The sequence below is a fragment of the Sinohyriopsis cumingii genome, unplaced genomic scaffold, assembly GCF_028554795.1.
Source record: "Sinohyriopsis cumingii isolate HCF-2022 unplaced genomic scaffold, ASM2855479v2 utg000160l, whole genome shotgun sequence".
NCBI classification, from domain to species: Eukaryota; Metazoa; Mollusca; class Bivalvia; order Unionida; family Unionidae; genus Sinohyriopsis; species Sinohyriopsis cumingii.
This window is the reverse complement of record NW_028315873.1, coordinates 12290667-12310241: the sequence shown is the minus strand read 5'-3', so window position 1 is coordinate 12310241 and position 19575 is coordinate 12290667.

The following is a 19575-nucleotide window of genomic DNA, read 5'->3' as shown; positions in this document are numbered from 1 at the left end:
CACATTTCTCACAATAATAAACATATCCCAGGAATCCGGTGATAGTGGTAATGGTATCGAAATGTTCATCGTGATAATAGACATGAATGTATTTTCTGTCCTTAAAATGTTGGCCTCGAAACAACAGAGGTCCGCGCATTTCTTGAGGGTGCACTTTCAAGGTGTAGCGTGGAGCTAGGGCATCTTGCAATTTTTGCATTTCAGGAATGCCACAGGGTGTGTCTTTGGACAGGCCAGCTTGTTGCAACAGGAGTTCTGCTTCGTTTCGTTGTTTGGCTCGGTCCGATTGTCGAATAGTTTTCCAGGCTCTTTTCCATTCTACCGTGTCGTTTTTGTTGGCATAGGTTCGTCCCACCACGATCGCTGGAGCTAAACACATCTGGTCTTGAGGATTGTGAATTTGGACAAGGCTACGCTTAATGCTGCGAAGCTCGTTCACCAATAACATCTTTTTGCGTCCGGTCCCTTGAGGAGGAGATACGTGGGTCATGTCCAATGTGGCTTTTCCATCGGTGATGTCAAACTGGTCATTAGATTGTTGCACGTGTTGAATCTTGTCCATGACTTTGGAAGCGGTCAATTCTGCAGGTGTGCTAAACTCGATCCAAACAGGGGATTTCAAACCGTCATGTTGTATGGAAAGTCTCAAGCGATCGTCTTCTTTGGGTTGACATTGTCGCTTGAGTGCGGTGAGCAAAGAATCCCACACCCCAGTGATAAACACTTCTGCTTTCTCTAATGGTACTTCAGCCTTGAAATCCTTAAACTTCACCGTGTATTTGTAAGCCGTGGTTCTAAATTTTCTAGAGGAGCGCTTTTCCGTCTCTCGAATGGAATAGTATTTTTCAGGGTTGACTAAGGGTGGTGAACTTGGTTTAGAGGGTTCGGATTCTGGTTCACTCATATCCTCTTCAAAATCACTGGCATGAATTTGTGCCAAGATTTCAGCCCTGGTACGAGGCGATAGATCACGTTACTGCCTCTTACTTTCTTCTTCTTCTTTCTTCTCGAAAGAACAGGATCGTTTCATCTTGAATGCAAAACGTCAAATGACTCAAGTTTAAACGATATAGACTAATTTATAGTCATGGCAGACCAGCGTATATAAAAGGGCGTGTGTCTTGTCCTTTTCACTATTCATTTAACTCTCAAGCCGAGCACAACGATGGAAGAGACTAGCCAAATCGAACGTTTCGTCAGAGCTTTGCGAGGGGTCATTAGAAAATTCTCTTCAGACCAGCCCACGGACTACTCTCCTTCCTTTCGAGATAAAAGTCAAGATACTTGCTATATCTGTCAGAAGAAAGGGCATTGGTCTTCAGAGTGTCCAGACCGTCAAAAAAGAAAAAAACAGGGACTAAAAAAGACAAAAGTAAAGATACCTGTTATTATTGTCAAGAAAAAGGACATTGGTCTCCAGATTGCCCAAAAAAGAAACAAGAGGAGTCAGAAGAAAAGAGGAATTTTTCAGAAGAAGAGAGGGATTCTTCAGAGGAAGAGAGGGATTCTTCAGAGGAAGAAAGCAGACAGGTGAAGAAAAAGAAACAGGAGAAGAAAAGAAGAAGGGAAGAAAGCGAGGAGGAAGAAGAAGAAAAGGGTGTGACGATGAAGAAATTCAAAAAACAGAGAGACTAAACAAGGAGAAAGAAGAAGTCAATGAACTTTTTATTAAAGTGTTGTGTTGTGAATTGTGAATTGGATTGTAACAATGGATAAAAGAATAAATTAATGATACAAGGTAAGTGTCTTTGAGTTATGATTTTAAAATAAGAACGTACACTCACGCACTCATACAAAGACACGTACTATAGGGGGTAAAATGTTTTTTTTTGTTTATTTTGAGTTATTGGCAAATTGAAAGGCTATCTCTTTTCGAGAAATGTGGGTGGCCCTGAAAAGGTCCTTTTTTTGGTGTAGAGGTGAGTTTAAGCAATCAACTTTAACTACCTTAAGCCTTTGCCACGGCCAAGGCCTACTTCTGGACTGCGTAATGTTGATGATGATTGGGTTGAAATCACTAAGGGTGGTACGGTAGGCTTAGTCACAGGGTTAACGTGTTTAGCTCGGGAAGGTCGTATTCTCTTCGGTCGTAATAAAGAAGTCTGATACATTTGTTTCAGACTTCTTAACTCCGCTAAAATGTCCAACAGTACCGTGACCGTTTGATTTTCACCCTCTTGTTTCTTTGCTGCTACTTCTTCTTGCTGTTGTTTTTTTCTTACCTCTTCTTCTTGCTGCTGCTGTAGGAGAAAAGCTTGTTCTGCTTCCTTTTGTCGTTGTATAAATTTGTCCAATTCTTCTTTCTGTCTCTGTCTAAAATTCTCCACTCGCGGTAATGAAGAAGGTAACGAAGGTTCCGGAACAAATTCTTGCGAGGTAAGAAAATCCACAAAATCCCAATTTACCTCTTCTGAAATTAAGTCCGGGTTCCCTTGGGCGGTCTCCACTGCTGGTGCACCCCAATGAATCGTTGTCTGAGTTTCCGTCATGTTGAATCACTGTCACATAGATTGACTGCACACAAGCGCTAGCGAATCTATATAGACCACGTGACGTCACAGACTGCTCTCTTCAGATTGGATGCGGGCTGACTGAATTTTGTAACGCGTGTTCGGATTGGTGAATGAACTCAATCCGTTTCAATCCTTCCTCTACCTATAAATAAGCGCAGTTCACTGCATTGATTCGCCTGTTCTCGTCGCTTCAAGATGTGGACCACAGTCGAATCATCCACCCTTGTGTTTTCCATGATGTTTAGGACGGACATACTCATGTATGTCCGGTCCAAGTGGACCGTTGTCGACAAGTCAGACACCAGTCTGTGGATACGAAGAGTGTCTGTAGAAAGACAAGGTTGCCTCAAGAGGACACTGATTTATGGCCCTCGAGTAAGACGCAGCTTGAGGACAAGAAGATGCCGCAGATGCCCTTTATGTTAGTGGATACATTAACATAAACCCAAAGGCCCTTTTCAGGGCCACCCATATTTCTCGAAAAGAGAATGACTTTTCAATTGCCTACCCCTTTTTTTAAAAAAAAATTTAAAAAAAAAAGAGATCCCATGTTCAGTTCCCCTTGTACCTAAATAGACCCACACTTTATTCCCCCATGTTCAATTCCCCTTGAGGCTAAAGTGACCCAAGACTTTTTCTCCATGTTCAATTCCCCTTGAGGCTAAAGTGACCCAAGACTTTTTCTCCATGTTCAATTTCCCTTGAGGCTATAGTGACCCAAGACTATTTCCCATGTTCAATTCCCCTTGAGGCTATAGTGACCCAAGACTATTTCCCATGTTAAATTCCCCTTGAGGATATATTGACCCACGATTTTTCTCCATGTTAAATTTCCATTGAGGCTATAGTGACCCAGGGGTCTCTGTAATGCTAATTCCCATTGAGGCTATAGTGCCCCACTTCACTACTTTTAGGTATTCCCAGGATCGATTCAGTGATCATGTTTGTCTCGGGAAGGTATACAACATTCCATTAAAATGTTAACAATCATTTTTAGCAATATTTTCACACTGGAACGAATGGTCGCCTGGCGTTAATGTTTAGTTGTCTCAGTCTCCCAGGCAGCGGCTTTTTACCATTATGTCTCACTGGACAGTTTGTTTGTTGAATTTTCATCTGACTATGACCTATGGCAGAAAAAATGAGAATTTTTTTATTTGAAGGTATAAATAAAAACTAACTAATGATTTTTGTAGAAAGCATGCTTGTGAGATTTTGACTGTGGCAATCAGGTTAATTCCTTATACAACTCGTGGCTTTCATACTGAATCAACACTGCCACCAACCCCTCTCTTGTACATTCATTTTCGACAGCAAAGAGCTATTTTGAATATTTTCCTGTGACAAGGCAGCTAAAAGAATCAGTACGTGCCTTATGCATGAACAAATTTCACTAGTACTATAACAAATTAGCGTACTTTTCATCACCATCATACTTTTCAACCATCTCGATATTTAGATATTTACCTCTGTAGCAGCCATATGTAAATATTATGAGCCAAGTCTGTTCGTTTGCAGAACAAGTTAAGCATTTGATCTCCAGCGATAGTCTAATTGTAACAGGCAAACGCCCAACATGCCAACACATTTTCAAGCCTAACTCAAAGTAAATGTAAACCAGATTACAGATGTAGCTTCTTTGTGAATTCATAAATGCTAGGATTATGATAATTAGGTTTATGCCATCTATCTTAATAGAGAATTAAGATTACTTATTTTTCTCAGCCATTTTGATTTTCCAGCTTGAAATAGAATTTTTATTACAGATTCAGTTCATTGTTTCATTTAATGGAATAATAATTTTGTACATGTGGCCTAAGGTTGACACTGCCCGGGGTGGGAGTGGGAGACAAGCGCCCCAATCCTCCAAAATGTCCCATACGGCTTGCGTCTCTTACTGCCTCTGTCAACTAAAATCCAGCTCCTGGCCTTCGCGAGTGGCTTAGATTTGAAGCCCGGCAGACCATGTTTTCTACTAACAGGAGAAGGGGTGAAGGCGGCCCACTGGCGCCTTAAAACCAGTTGCTTCGGATAGATGGGACTCGTAAACCTTGGAAGGTAGCTCATCTAGGAGAAGGAATACTCCGATTCCAAACCTCTGCTGCCTTGTGGCTATACCCACTCATGGGAAAGGCTAAGGGAGTAAACCCCGACAGAAAATCCGGAGATGGAGTCCCTAAGGCGGTATGACATTGACTTTAACGTCATTCCGGCAACTCCTGCGACGCCGTTGGAGCCAAGCTGTATCGGCATTCGTCGTTCCCTTGGGCACACCAGCTGCGTGGAGAGGGGGGCACAACACGAGAAGTAGCAGTTTACCGGTTCTAAGTCAAAGCTCGATTGGCGTAGAGCTTGGCGCCAGGGGTTACTTCTGACGGTGGGAGAGATCACCAGCTCTCACTGGACAGCTACCGCCCGCCTCAAGCTGGACAGACCCGGTCAGTAAGGTGCTGCCCGCCATGGCCTGCCTGCTTCACTGGGTGCGTGGAGCTTAGAGAACCATCTCGACAAGTGGGCCACAAAACTTTGCACCAGGAAAGACTAAAAGAAGAAATAAGAAGACTCCAACTATTCGTTTTGCAGCCTGGAACATCAGGACCGTGTGTCCTGGATTGACCGCTGACCCACAGCAGATCGACGATGCACGGAAGACTGCCGTCATTGACAGAGAACTCTCCCGACTGAACATCGATATTGCCTGCCTCCAGGAGACCCGAGTGGCTGACAGCGGCACCATCAGGGAAGCCAATTGCACATTCTTTTGGCAGGGGAAGCCCTTGGATGAACCTAGGCAGTATGGTGTAGGCTTTGCCGTCAAGAACACGCTAATCGCCTTCAATGAACCTCCGTCATCAGGTACTGAGAGAATCCTTGCCCTCTGGCTGTCAACATCCTTAGGCCCCAACCCTCTGCTCCACCTACGAGGATAAAGATAAGTTTTATGAGGCTCTGGATCAGGCAATATCCAGTATCCCCAACAATGAAAGCCTTTACTTACTAGGAGACTTCAATGCTAGAGTAGGAGCTGACCATGAGGCCTGGTCCACCTGTCTCGGCTTTTATGGAAGGGGCAAGATCAACGAGAATGGTCAGCGACTGCTGGAGATGTGCTGCTCCCACAGCCTATGTGTGACCAACACTTTCTTCAAATGCAAGGAGATCCACCAGGTGTCGTGGAGACACCCACGTTCACTGGCTCCAGCTAGACCTCGTCATCGCAAGGCGTGCAGAACTGGCCAGTGTCCTCCTTACCCGCAGCTACCACAGTGCCGATTGTGACACGGACCATTCCCTCGTGGCCAGCAAGGTGCAAATATTACCCAAGAAGCTGCACCACGCCAAGAAGAAGGGTCACTCACGCATCAACACCTGTTGTGCAAGCAGCCCAGAGAAAACACAGCAGTTCATCAGCAAACTAAAGGAAGCCCTCACCAAAGTGACACCTGATGAGACCATTGACTCCAAGTGGTCCCATATCCGTGACTCTGTGTGCAACTCATCCATCACAGCTTACGTGGAGAGGGAGCAAAAGAATGTCGACTGGTATGAGGAAAACTGGGAGGAGATGGAGCCCGTGACTGAGGCAAAGAGGAAGGCCCTCCTGGCATACAAGGCTGCACCTAGCCCCAGAACACTACAAGCCCTCAAGATTGCAAGGAATAACGCCGATGCAAGAGGAATGTATGAGGGTATCAAAAAGGCGACAGCCCCCCCCCCCCAGCTACACGACCTCCCCCCTCATGTCCAAGACGGGCGAAGTCATCACAGACCAGGGGAAACAACTGCAGGGGTCGGTTGAGCACTATCTAGAGCTATATGCAACCCAAAACAGTGTCACTGGAACTGCCCTGGACGCCATTCCAGACCTGCCTGTCATGGAGGAGCTAGACACACAGCCCAACCTGGTAGAGCTCGGAAAAGCCATCGATTGCCTTGCCTGTGGGAAGGCTCCGGGAAGCGACGGCATTCCGCCTGAAGTCCTCAAGAGCGGAAAACCAGCACTGCTTCCGCCCCTACACACACTCCTCTGCCTTTGCTGGGAACAGGGATACATCCCACAGGACATGCGTGACGCCAACATCGTCACTTTGTACAAAAACAAAGGAGACCGTAGCGACTGCAACAACTATCGGGGCATCTCCCTCCTCAGCATCGTCGGAAAGGTTTTCGCCCGTGTTGCCTTGGCGCGCTTGCAGATCCTAGCCTCCCGCCTCTACCCAGAGTCTCAGCGTGGATTTCGAGCCGGCAGGTCAACTGTAGACATGATCTTCTCACTACGTCAGCTGCAGGAGAAGTGTCGCGAGCTGCAGATGCCCCTCTAGATTGCCTTCATAGACCTGACGAAGGCGTTTAACATGGTTAGTCGGGGTGGACTCTTCAGACTCCTGCAGAAGATCGGCTGCCCCCCACGTCTGCTTGCTGTCATTATGTCGTTTCACGAGAACATGCACAGCACAGTGTGCTTCAATGGCGCAACATCTGAAGCATTCCCAGTCATCAGCTGAGTCAAACAAGGCTGTGTCCTTGCGCCGATGCTCTTTGCCATCTTCTTCTCCATGCTTCTCCAGTACGCATTCAAAGACTGCAGCGAGGGAGTGTACATCCATACCAGGGCTGACGGCAAGCTGTTCAACATCGCCCGTCTCCGTGCTAAGACTAAAGTCACAGAGGTACTCATCCGTGAATTGCTCTTTGCCGACGATGCAGCCTTGACATCACACACGGAAGATGGACTTCAGCAGCTGGTATGCCGCCTCTCCCATGCATGTAAGGAATTTGGACTGACCATCAGTTTGAAGAAAACGAATGTCATGGCACAGGACACAGACTCCCCTCCCTCTGTCTCCATCGATGGGTACAATCTGGAAGTTGTCGAGAACTTCACATACCTCTGGTCTAACATCTCCAGCTCACTCTCCATTGATTCTGAGGTGAGCGGCAGGATTGCCAAGGCAGCAGCAGTGATGGCCAGACTTAACCAGAGGGTCTGGAACAACCCCAACCTCACAGAGAAGACCAAACTGTGTGTCTACCAAGCCTGCGTGCTCAGCTTACTTCTCTACAGCAGCTAAACATGGACCACCTATGCAATACACGAGAGGAAACTCAACAGCTTCCACCTGAGATGTCTGCGGCGCATTCTGCACATCCAGTGGCAGGACAAAGTACCCAACACGGAGGCTCTAGAACGCGCCAACATGAACAGCATGTTCTCCATACTCAGCTAGAGGCGCCTTCGCTGGCTTGGCCATGTCAAGAGAATGGACCCAGGTCGCATTCCCAAGGACCTGTTATATGGGCAGTTAGCAGAAGGTGCACGACCAACTGGACGACCACATCTGCGCTACAAAGATGTTTGCAAGAAGGATATGAAGATGGCAAACATCAATGTCAACGACTGGGAGAGCTGTGCAAACAACCGTTCCAGCTGGTGTCTAGCTGTCAGGCAGGGAGTTCAAAACGCAGAGGAAGAGAGAAGAATAAAACAAGCTGAAAAGAGAGCTAAAAAGAAGGATAAGCAAAAGCATACTTTGGAGCTACGCCATCGTCTCTCGTAGACGGACGGATGCCAAGGAATTTTGTACATGTTGAAATGATATGCACAAAATGATGCTATTTACACATGTAAATGTGATTGTCCTAGTTACATGCCCAGAAGGCAAAGTGTGTCTATGGTGTGCTGTTGTACCCCATGTCAGTTGCTGTGTTTCTAAAGCTGCACAGTCAATTTCAGTAAAACTTGGTAGAAATCTTTCTCTGTAATGGAAAACCTGTTATGGTTTTTGGCCAGGGTGTTTCAGCCGGTTGTGTTCATAATTGATAGGAATGTATCTACCTGGTGTCTCCCATATCATCCAAGTGGAGTACATGATTGTTACTTTTTATCTAGAATGACTGGGCCAGTTTCAAACAGACATGAAAGGGATATTTCTTAGGGCATGCTGTATAAAAATTGTGTCCAAGATGGCATTCCTCCCCAGCAAAAAAGTTTGCTTCCTTACGGATTAAGTGCTAAACCTAATTTTGACTTCTTACCCTATTTTGAACATAAGATATGCTGTATAAAATATTGTCTAACATGACTCCTTTAGCAGTGGAGTCACTTCCTTGGAAAACATATGGAGAACCTACTTTCACCTTTGTCCCCGCAATCACCTATCCAGTTTTGATCAAAAGTCTTAATGTCTTTTTTCTGTATGACCTTCATTAATCCCAAATTATTGTCAACTAATTTGTTAAGCTCTGATTTCAGATTTTCATTGACTTATATTTAGGACCAAATTTATAGAGGGAGAACAGAGATGGGTGAAGGACAACCACAGTTTATAGATTATGTTTATGTGCATTATTAGCATGCAGGTTGCTTGTTGAGGTTCTCAGAAGTTGTTTTGAAAATGATACAGTTTGTTGTTGTTGCTGCTGCTGTTTTTTTGTGGATTTAACGCCATTTTTCAACACGTGATGGCCAGTATAACTTGTGGAGGAAGAACCTGGTAAAAATCTGGTTAGAACCACTGACCCCCTGGACGATAATGGCAAGCTTTCTCACATACCCACAATGGCCATGCCTGTGACTCAAACCAACAGTCAGAGACGAGATGACAATGATCAATAAAGGTAAGTGCGTTTTACAGCTTGGTCTCCCAGTTACATTTTGTATGGGTTTGTTTTTTGTTATAGCTAATATATTCATTTTCTATTTCAGATCTGAGGATATATACCATAGCAAAATAAAATTATTATTATTGAAAGATTTTAATATGTGCTGGATAACTTATGTTGCCATATTGACGACTAAATGGAGTATTTTGTTTGCATTGGACAAGACATTTTTTGAAAGTTTGAAAACAGTTGTGTAATGTAAATCACAGACCTGCTCATGCAAAAATGGACGCAGTGTTAGTGTTGAAAATATATTGGGTTTAAAACACGAAGAAGGTGACAATGTTAAGGACCACTTGGTGGCAATCAAATATAAAATTTTTAAATCAATTAATCAAATGAGAACGTTCTGTACATTTTTTATATTTTTGCTGAATTTTATTTTTATAAATGGTGGGGATCGTAGAAAGCTGCTGGGGTAGGTAGGGGTGGGTGGAAACTGGTGATATGATACATCATTGGACTTGTTATTGGTTGAGAAAATACCAGTTTAATGAAGTTATAGAAAAATCCATATAAAAAAATTATTATTGGATATTAGATAATAGAGATATCTTTATACAATAAATATACATATATTTACTAGTTGGTAGTAGTTCACACACAGATACGCATTCACTCACAGAAGGACTTGGGCACAAGCGCATGTATACATACCGACAAGGTCACATGTGGAAAGGTTTTTAAACAGTGCCGAACTCACTTATTGTTTGCTAATCGCCAAAATTTAGTTTTGTTCAGTTTATAATTCTGAAAAGTTAGGTCCTTCATCTTCCCATGTATTATTCCGTTTCTGATTGGATTGAATACAGGTGGTGATCCTTTTCTATGGCTGCATAATCTTTCATTATATCAGTTTTTTTTTTGCTTTCCCATGTATACAATTTATATTCCAGTATTAAATATCCTTGTGTAAATTGACCATTGTGACAATAAAGTTATATTGTACGTTGATATGAGGCAAATTGTTTTAATAGAGGATTGTATTTATCGTATGTGCTACCTCTGTTATCAACCTATTGTGGATATATATGGAGTTGGATGGGGTGTCAGCTACCACATACCATTTCAACCTGAGCTGTGATAAACACGTGACCTATCATCCAACTGTACATTTTGAATTATAGTGCCAGAGGGGTCTGAAAAAAAAATTGCAAACCAGTAAAGTATGAAATCTTTTTTTACTAACAGCTGTATGAACCTTGTTAGCCATATTAAAAATCTTGTTACCTCTACAAAATGGAAAGTCATATCCACAGCACGTGTACACCCGAAGACCTTTTATAACGTCTTTTAAGTCCTATATTAAAATGATGTGGATCCGAAGACCAGTAAACCCAACATGGTGGCCATCTTTAAAAATGTTGCCATCACTACTGTTAAATGGAAAATTATTTTGACATGGGGCTTTTTCAGCAGCAGAGATCTTGTGTTATCCTAAATGAAATTGATTGACCCTCGGTATGGCTACCATGGTGGCCATCTTGAAAATATTATCTCCACCTCTCCCAACTGGATGGCCATATAAACATAGGGGTTTCACTAATGGACTTCTTATGATGCATTGTTTGGCTTGAACAAAAACGGTGCCATGTGTATCTTTTAGTATGATAGCTATATTAAAAGTCTTGTGTCTACTTGAATCGATGGTCATATTGACAAATAATTTATTACATGAAAATCGTGTCAATCTGACATCCAATATACGCAACACGGCAGCTAATTTGCAGATCATTATCACAGAAGATGATCACATAAAGTTGCAACACTCGGTGGCTACAAGGAATGTTCTGCTTGGATGTAAGCGCCATTTCTTGAAGATGTCTGTCATTTCCTCCATGTCTTTGTCCAGTACATCCTCAAGCTCAATAAATTGGCGGTTTTGGATCCCGATAGCAATATCGTCTGCATACATGAACTTGCTCATTTTCCACCTTAACAATACAAATGTCAACCGTAAGCTTTGCATCCTCCTCAATGGGCAACATATAAAATATGACCCACAACAAAAATATACCTTGGTGGACTCTGGACAGATTACTGACTTTCTATAACGACCTGACGAAAAACTGAGCACTTGAGCACTTGAAACAACCTACTCTGCAAATGGGCTGGTTCAACTTTTGGCGCTAGTGTTCAGACTCTCAAGACGTCAGCACTAGCGCTCTGTTATTCAACAGGTGAGTATTGCACTCCTTTTTGGACTCAATCGCCCCATACCAAGCTAACTGACGTCAACACAACAATGTGTATAATCTCTGGAACACTACATTCCACTCCTCTACCATGGCTGCCGGTACTCAGCAACATTCCTCCCCCACATCTCCGTCGCCAGCAATCAACCACAAAACTGTTGGATAAGGTTTAAACCAGTAGGAAACTTCAACTGTACATGAACACAAATTCATATCCAGCAGTCAGCTTGGTTTCGAGACATCCAATCTAGTTAGGTGCGTTGCAGGAGGATATGACAGCTATTTCGTTATAGGGTGAAGAGTGGTCTTCAACAGATGTTGTAAACCACTCCCTTGTAGCTGAGCCATCTGTCTGCCCACCTGGTTTCAACCTGCCACATCTGTGGACCAAGACAAACAGTTTCCTGACATGTCGGGGTCGTTATGCACTCAACCTTGTCCGACGGGGCCAGGCAATGGACTCTATGGTGCTCTACGGACCCATGTCATACATTGTGAATAACTGTCCACTGATAACATTCCCCGGTGGACTGCAGGCTGTACACCTTGCTGATGATGACGCTTACAGATGGCTGGGCATGCACTGCACATGTTAAACAAATAAGTATTTTATTCCTGTAAAAATAATGTTGCCCAATAGAGTTTAAAGAGACTTTTGTATATTTGATCCTAATCATTACTGATTTGTTCTCTTTTCTGTTGAACAGTAACCGAACTTGCAGAAGCTATTTGCGAGCACCTTGGTCGTCACAAACTGACAAGTGATTCAAAAAACCCATTATGTCAAAGTGGACTTCACCAAGTGCCCTGCCATGAAAGTTTCGAGAGAACACCCTATTTCTTGGTAAGTTCCTCCCGACAGTTCTCTTTATTTATTCGTTCTTTTGATTCTTCATATTGACGATTGTTTTAATAATGGTTGTTTGTCCAAGGCGGTACTAGATACATCTAAATTTATTGACTCATCATTGTTTGTCCAAGGCGGTACCAGATACATCTAAATTTATTGACTCATCATTGTTTGTCCAAGGCGGTACTAGATACATCTAAATTTATTGACTCATCATTGTTTGTCCAAGGCGGTACTAGATACATCTAAATTTATTGACTCATCATTGTTTGTCCAAGGCGTTACTAGGTACATCTAAATTTATTGACTCATCAGTGTTTGCCCAAGGCGGTACTAGATACATCTAAATTTATTGACTCATCAGTGTTTGCCCAAGGCGGCATTGTATGCACATGTCATTTAAGTATGTATCATTGTTTGCCGGAGACAGTACCAGGGGTGTAGAAATTTCGTCAAAATTAAATTGTCCATGAACAAGTAAATTAAAAGGTTTACTTGTCCACATAAAAGACGCACTTATCAGTATGTTAAAGTTAAAAAGAATAGTGGAAGAAGTGACTGTTAAAATATTTACTTTTTTTACAGTGCACCATTTAAATGTATCCAGTATGACTCTGTGACATGTAAAATATACAGGATATTTCAATTTCTCTTATTATTGGACTTTTATGGTCGGGGTCTATAAATATAACATGAATGCATTTTGGTCTATAATTGCTGGATCACTACTGGCAGCTCTATTTTTTTCCTTGGCATTTGTTTGTAGGACATATATACTGTTGATGAAATCTATGTAGAACGTATTGGTGTGATCAGATCCAAGTTCAACTCAATATTTTTTCTTTGAAACTCATAATGAAATTCATATTCTGAAGAAGAAAAAAAGATTTTCTCTGCTTTGCTAAGGCTTATGTTGTGTTCAACAGCCCCTTGTAACGCTCCCTTTGGCTCACATTGTATTGTTCAATCTGTGTAAATCACCACAACTTCTTTTTTCTCAGATTTTGCTTTTTCATTATCAAATTTTAACTGACATACATTGTGCTTTGCTTTTTTTGTTGTGTTATCAGCGTGTTTTTCCTTGTGATAACCCATCCTGCGGACAATCCACTGGTTTTGACTGCATTTGAGGCATATCTCTTACGTACATAACAATATGCATGCTATGCACATATACAATGCACTCTTATAGTCCTCGCTAGTAAGTATGAATGGCGCTTGTTTCAATACCACCCAGACCAAACTGGAACCTCTGCCCATTCAAGTTACAAGCCACAACTTACTTGGCCACAATCAAGTAATTTTGCAAAAGTTGCTGATCAGTAAGAACAAATTTCTGACTCGAACATTACGAACACTGGATTTCTACACCCCTGGGTTTGTATGTATATGTCAATTAGATATTCACCATTGTTTGCCCAAAGCGTTATTGTATGCATGTAAATTAGAGACCCACCATTGTTTGCCCAAGATTGTATAATATGCATATAGTATATGTTCATAAGATCCTCACCCAAAGAAAAAGTGAAAACATCAAGCTTTGTAAAATATAACATATACTTTATTTTGCTGGAAAAATACTGTAAAAATAAAAAAATATGAGAACTTAAGGTTTCCAGAATCAAATTCAAAATTAATACCAGAATAATCCACGAATACAGTTTTTTTTGCAGTCCTAATATTGAAATGTTCTAATGATTTCAAGTTTGAGTCCCGACGAAGATATATATATATATATATATATATATATATATATATATATATATATATATATATATATATATATTGTAATATGGTGTGCATCATTAAGTATTTAAAGAATACAACTATTATTCTGTATATGTATGGACAATTTTCAAAATTATATTTTTCTTTAAAAATAAGAGGAATTATCAATATGAATTAATTTTATGCTGGACTGTAATGTCGATATATTTGTGTGCCTAGTGTTTTCATGTTAATAATACCAATACAGTTCTGACTTCACCTGTTAGCTGTCCTTCTCGCAATGAATTATTAATATTAAAGAATGGTGAATAAATGTTATGGTTGTGTCTTCCAGGGAGAATCAAGTGGGTTCGAATCCCACTGGGGCTGACTTTGGTCAGTCACGCTAGAACTACTACAGTAGATAGGAAAAGTATATATTAATAGAAAGAGCTCTGTATAATTTTCTTTTTTGTAAAAGGATGAATTTTCAGATGAAGTACATCAGTTACATATAGGGTTAGGTTCTTTTTTTCCCACTGAAACATTTGCAGTACAAATGTTCGGTATGTATGTTATTTGTAAACACAAGTAAGGTGGTCTTTATGTAAACAAAATTGCGAGACCGCATCTGCACTGGAAAATTGATGTATTTTCTTTAATTTACATATAGTATACTATCCATTGGGGACCAGTTCCTAATGGTTGGGGGGTAATGTTATGCCAGTCTCACAATATTTTTTAATCTATAGGTTTATTATAATTATTTAAAATGTTGATTACATATACCTTGTTTGCATTGATTACGTTGCCTTGAGACGGTCCCTCGAGTCGTTGAAAGTACATGTCGGCTTTGAAAGAGATCGACCGACTAATTTCATCCAATGTGATGAATTATCTCAACTCGTCACTATGTTTCGAGTAAGTATTAGCTACTTATGTATTAGTAGATGACGATATTTTATGTTGTCTTATTTGTTTACGGCGTATTTTAATACAATATTGCCTCCCGGAACGTGCTCCACTAGGCTTGTAATGGCGCCATCGTTCCCAGCATTCTATGTTGATGAGATCTCACTGGACAGTTTATCTGGTGAATTTTCATCCGACAGTGACCTATGGCAGAAAAATGAGAATAATTTTACACTGAAGATACAAGTAAAAACAAACTAATGATTTTTGTAGAAAGCACACATGTGAAATTTTGACTGCTGCAATCAGGATAATTCCTGATGCAACTTGTGGATTTTATACTGAACCAACACTGCGACCAACCCCTAAATTTTACATTCATTTTTGACAGCAAAGAGCTATTTTGAATATTTTCCTGTGACAAGGCAGCTAAAAGAATCAGTATGTGCATTATGCATGAATAAAGATCACCAGTACAATAACAAATTAGCATACTTTTCATCACCCCTTAACCATCTAGATTTTTAGATATTTACCTCTGTAGCAGACACAAGTCGGCTGATCACTTGCAGCCAAAGTTACGCATTTGATCTCCCGTGCTCATCTGTGACGGACAGTCAGCAAGAAACCAACCCATTTCCAAGCCTAACTCAAAGTAAGTCTAAAACACATTACAGATTTAGCTTCTGTGTGAATTTATAAATGCTAGGCTTGTGATAATTAGGTTTATGCCTTCTACCTTAAAAATTAGGGAGGTGTCAAAATACGAAACTATCCAGTGAGACCTGAGCGCGAGGTGGTAGCGTTCCCTTTTCTAACCTGAATCGGATAATCTCGAGTGTCCCCGTCTCCTTTGAGACCAAAATGTCAAAATTCTAAATCCAAATTTGTATCAGTCTTGACTAATTTTCTTCAGGTAAAAACAATGTCTGATATTGTTATGTTATCACAATGCAAATCTTTGGATTTGCCCAGATTTTAATTTCTACAAATTTCGGGTTTGTCTAAATTTCGGAACTGCCCAGATTTTCATTTGAAGGTTTCATTTTATAGGGAGTTTCCATAAATAGGATTAGTACAAGTCTCCACCAATAGGATTATCCTTTGATGTTATAAAAACATAATCTTCATTTTATCAAAATTAGTTTATAAAACATTTATGCTAAAATTGTTGTTTCTTAAAGTATACAAAAAATGTGTCTAAAAAACAATTTTGTTTGCTTTTGTTGTATAGTAAATGTATGGTCATGAAGTAAAATTATTGTTGTGTATGTCAATGTAATTGTGATCTAGTGAGTATTAGAAAAAGGAAATAAGATAACACAATAAAAAGTAAGAACTAATTTCTTCTGTATTTATTTACATCATAAATAGCAAACATTTCTTCGTTCTCTAAAATCTCCTCTGTCGTTCTAGCGTTTGATTGGACGGAAATGTCAATACCAATACCACAATCAAAATTCGACATATATTTCACCTCAAGCCAGTAACAGAATATGTCATGACTGAAAACAAACCGTAGCAAATAGTCGTGTATATATATATATATATATATATATATATATATATATATATATATATATAAAGGAAATTCACCCATGTATAGTCTTCTTCTAAATTCTTTAGTGATTCTTCCCCATGAACAAGACGTTGTAAACAAATTACATCCTATTCATTGTTGTTTCTCTTCCACATAATAGCTTTTTTGTGTGTTGAACTCTACTATTTGTTTACAAGATCGGTTTTGTTTGCTTAATATATCTTGCCATTCATTGGCATTATTACGTTGAATTTTGTCAAACTAGCTACAAACCTGACCTGATCACTCGACTGAAACGTTGACAGAAACAGTCCAAAGTAATGCATTTCATTTATATTGCCCAATTAATCAATATTACATCTTTTCAACGCTGTGTGCAGAATAAGCAGACATATGGCGAATCAAGAAAACACGCGGGTTGTATCCCCTGTGTCCAAAATTAACATTATTTTGAATATAATATTCTGGTAACAATTGCCTCTGGAAAGCATTGCTGTATTTTATTTTCGTGAATCCATCGAATTCGGTATGCATTTTGCTTCCCTGTTGGAGAGCAGAAATGCCCGACATATATATATATATATATATATATATATATATATATATATATATATATATATATATATATATATATATATATATATACATACATACATACATACATGCATACATACATACATACCTACATACATATATACTCCTAAATTCACATGGTTATGGCTACAATAACTAATCCACATAACAAACCGCTCCGGTGGCCCAGTGGTCAGAGCGTGCGCCATGGAGTCTGGAGGCCGCTGGTTCTAATCCCGGCCGAGTCATAGCAAAGGCTTTTAAAAATGGTACTAACAGTTGCCCCACTAGGCGATCAGCATTAAGAGGTTAGTGCTAGGATTGGTCGGCCTGATGTCAAATAATGTGACTGGGTGGCACAGCATGCTACATGTCTGCGGCATGATGCCTCGGTGTTAGACATCACCATAAACTGCCACACTGCCAACATCGTAGCGATATGCTAGAAATCTTTTTTTAAAGCTACGTTAAGAATCGATATCACGCTCATACATAATCCCCCACTAAATAAACAGCCTAATAGAGAAGTTGTCCAAGAGGAAACTTATGTATATATGTCAAGTTGACTGACTCTCTCTCTCTCTCTCTCTCTCTCTCATATATGATCATTGTTTTCTTTTATAAAATTAAAAAGTGTTGTTCGGTCCGGCCCCATTACGGGCCAGGGGATATATTTCCGTTTGCCCCGCCTCTTTCTGGCCTTGGCTATTGATAATTCGAGTACACTTAATGGGTAGGTGGGTGTGGTATAGTCAAATATCACGTATCGAACGAAATGACAGTAAAGTTATATAGTATGAACCCCAAAATCTGTCATTTAAATATTCATGGACAATCTGTTTTATGGAACATATATTTCCATGAGCTGAAATAGGCAATTTGATATTGTAATTTACTCGCAATAGATAACAGCATTGTTACCGTATTGAAATATTGGAATGTAATTATCATTTTGCTTGAAGACTAATCAATATACAAGTGATTAAAAATCAGACGATATCAGATATATTGTGCTAAATAGGTACACAAATGTAGAAATAGTGGAGTTGGATTAACAATAGTAATATAATCTCTCTTATTACATCACCACTATAATTATCGTCACCAAGATCGCGTGAACGTCTAAATTGGCAAAGTTGTAATAATCCTCGTGAGAAAACACAACGGGATCAATGTCTACAACGTTGGCCCACATTAGCGGACACATTGGGTCAAGCTCTGCAACTCTGTAACGGCCCACGTTAGCAAACACATTGGCGTAATGTCTGCAGAGCTGTAATGGCCACACCAGCTAACCAATCGGGGTCATTGTCGACAATGATGTAATGGCCCTCGTTAAGAAACACAACGGGGTCAATGTCGCCAACGTTAGCAAAGGTATCGAGGTTAATATCGCGAACGCTATAATGTCCCACGTCTGTTAGCATAAAGGGGTCAATGTCGATAACGTTGTCATGGCTCGTGTTGTCAAGCACAGCCAGACTTGAGGCTTATACACTACGCGGGTGGCTATATCGTATGACTTTCATACTACTTTGCTGTAAGACCGTCCTGAACGCCGTAATTTCAAGTGGACTAACTAATATCTTCGACCCAATACGTCAAATGAGAACCATCTATTTATTGTACATATGATGCTGGTGGTATTTTCAAATATGATGAAATAAATAAAGCAGATGAAGCAACTCTGGTGATTTTATTGGTGGATTTTATTTTATCTGTCAGTAAAAATCTGCAGCAGCTTTGCTGGTATCAACAAAACAAAAGAAGAGCAAATACGTAAGAGAAAAAATTGAAACGGTGGCGTTTATATGAATATGATCGAGGTGTTAATAGCGACAGCAGGCAGATATGTTGTGTAAAACATATCATACAGTTAATTTAGGAGTAAAAGCAATAAATACATCTTTAACAGTAGTAGTGATTCCAATAATATTATTTGATGAGATGAAAAGTGCTAATTTCATTGTAGTGGGAGAGTAAAGCTATAATCGCAGCATTATCAGTGTTAGTGGTTCGACCAGATTGGTGTCCTGACAGTAGTTCTGATAATATTTGGTGAGATGCTGAGTGCCGATTGTTATGGTAGCAACAGCGGCACTAGTAGTAGTGGTTGTTCTAAGGCTTAACGCCATTTTTCAGCACAAGATAGGCTATACATGGCGGCCAGTATAACTGGTGGAGGAAGAACCCTGGAAAACCCAGGAAAGAACCACCGACTCAAGAGAAGCTACTGGCAGGCTTTACCACGTACCCACCCCAGCCGAGCCTTGGACTCGAACACACGCAGACAGAGGTGAGATGGCAGTGATCCGGAACGGTGAGCGCTTTAGAGCACTCGGCCACTCGGGGCCCCAGTAGTCGTGGTAGCTGCAGTAGTATTTGGTATTGTTGTAGTCATGGTCTTGGTCGTGTTGGTGGTAACATTAACAGAAAAGGAAAAGGAAAAGGATGAGGATGATTTTAATATACAGTAGCTGTATCTGGCAGAGGGACAAATAGAAAGAAAGAAAGAAAGAAAGAAAGAAAGAAAGAAAGAAAGAAAGATAGATAGATTGATGCAAATATTCGAGTTACTAAATTCAAATAATCAGAAAGACTTGTATGCAAAGGTCGAGGTTT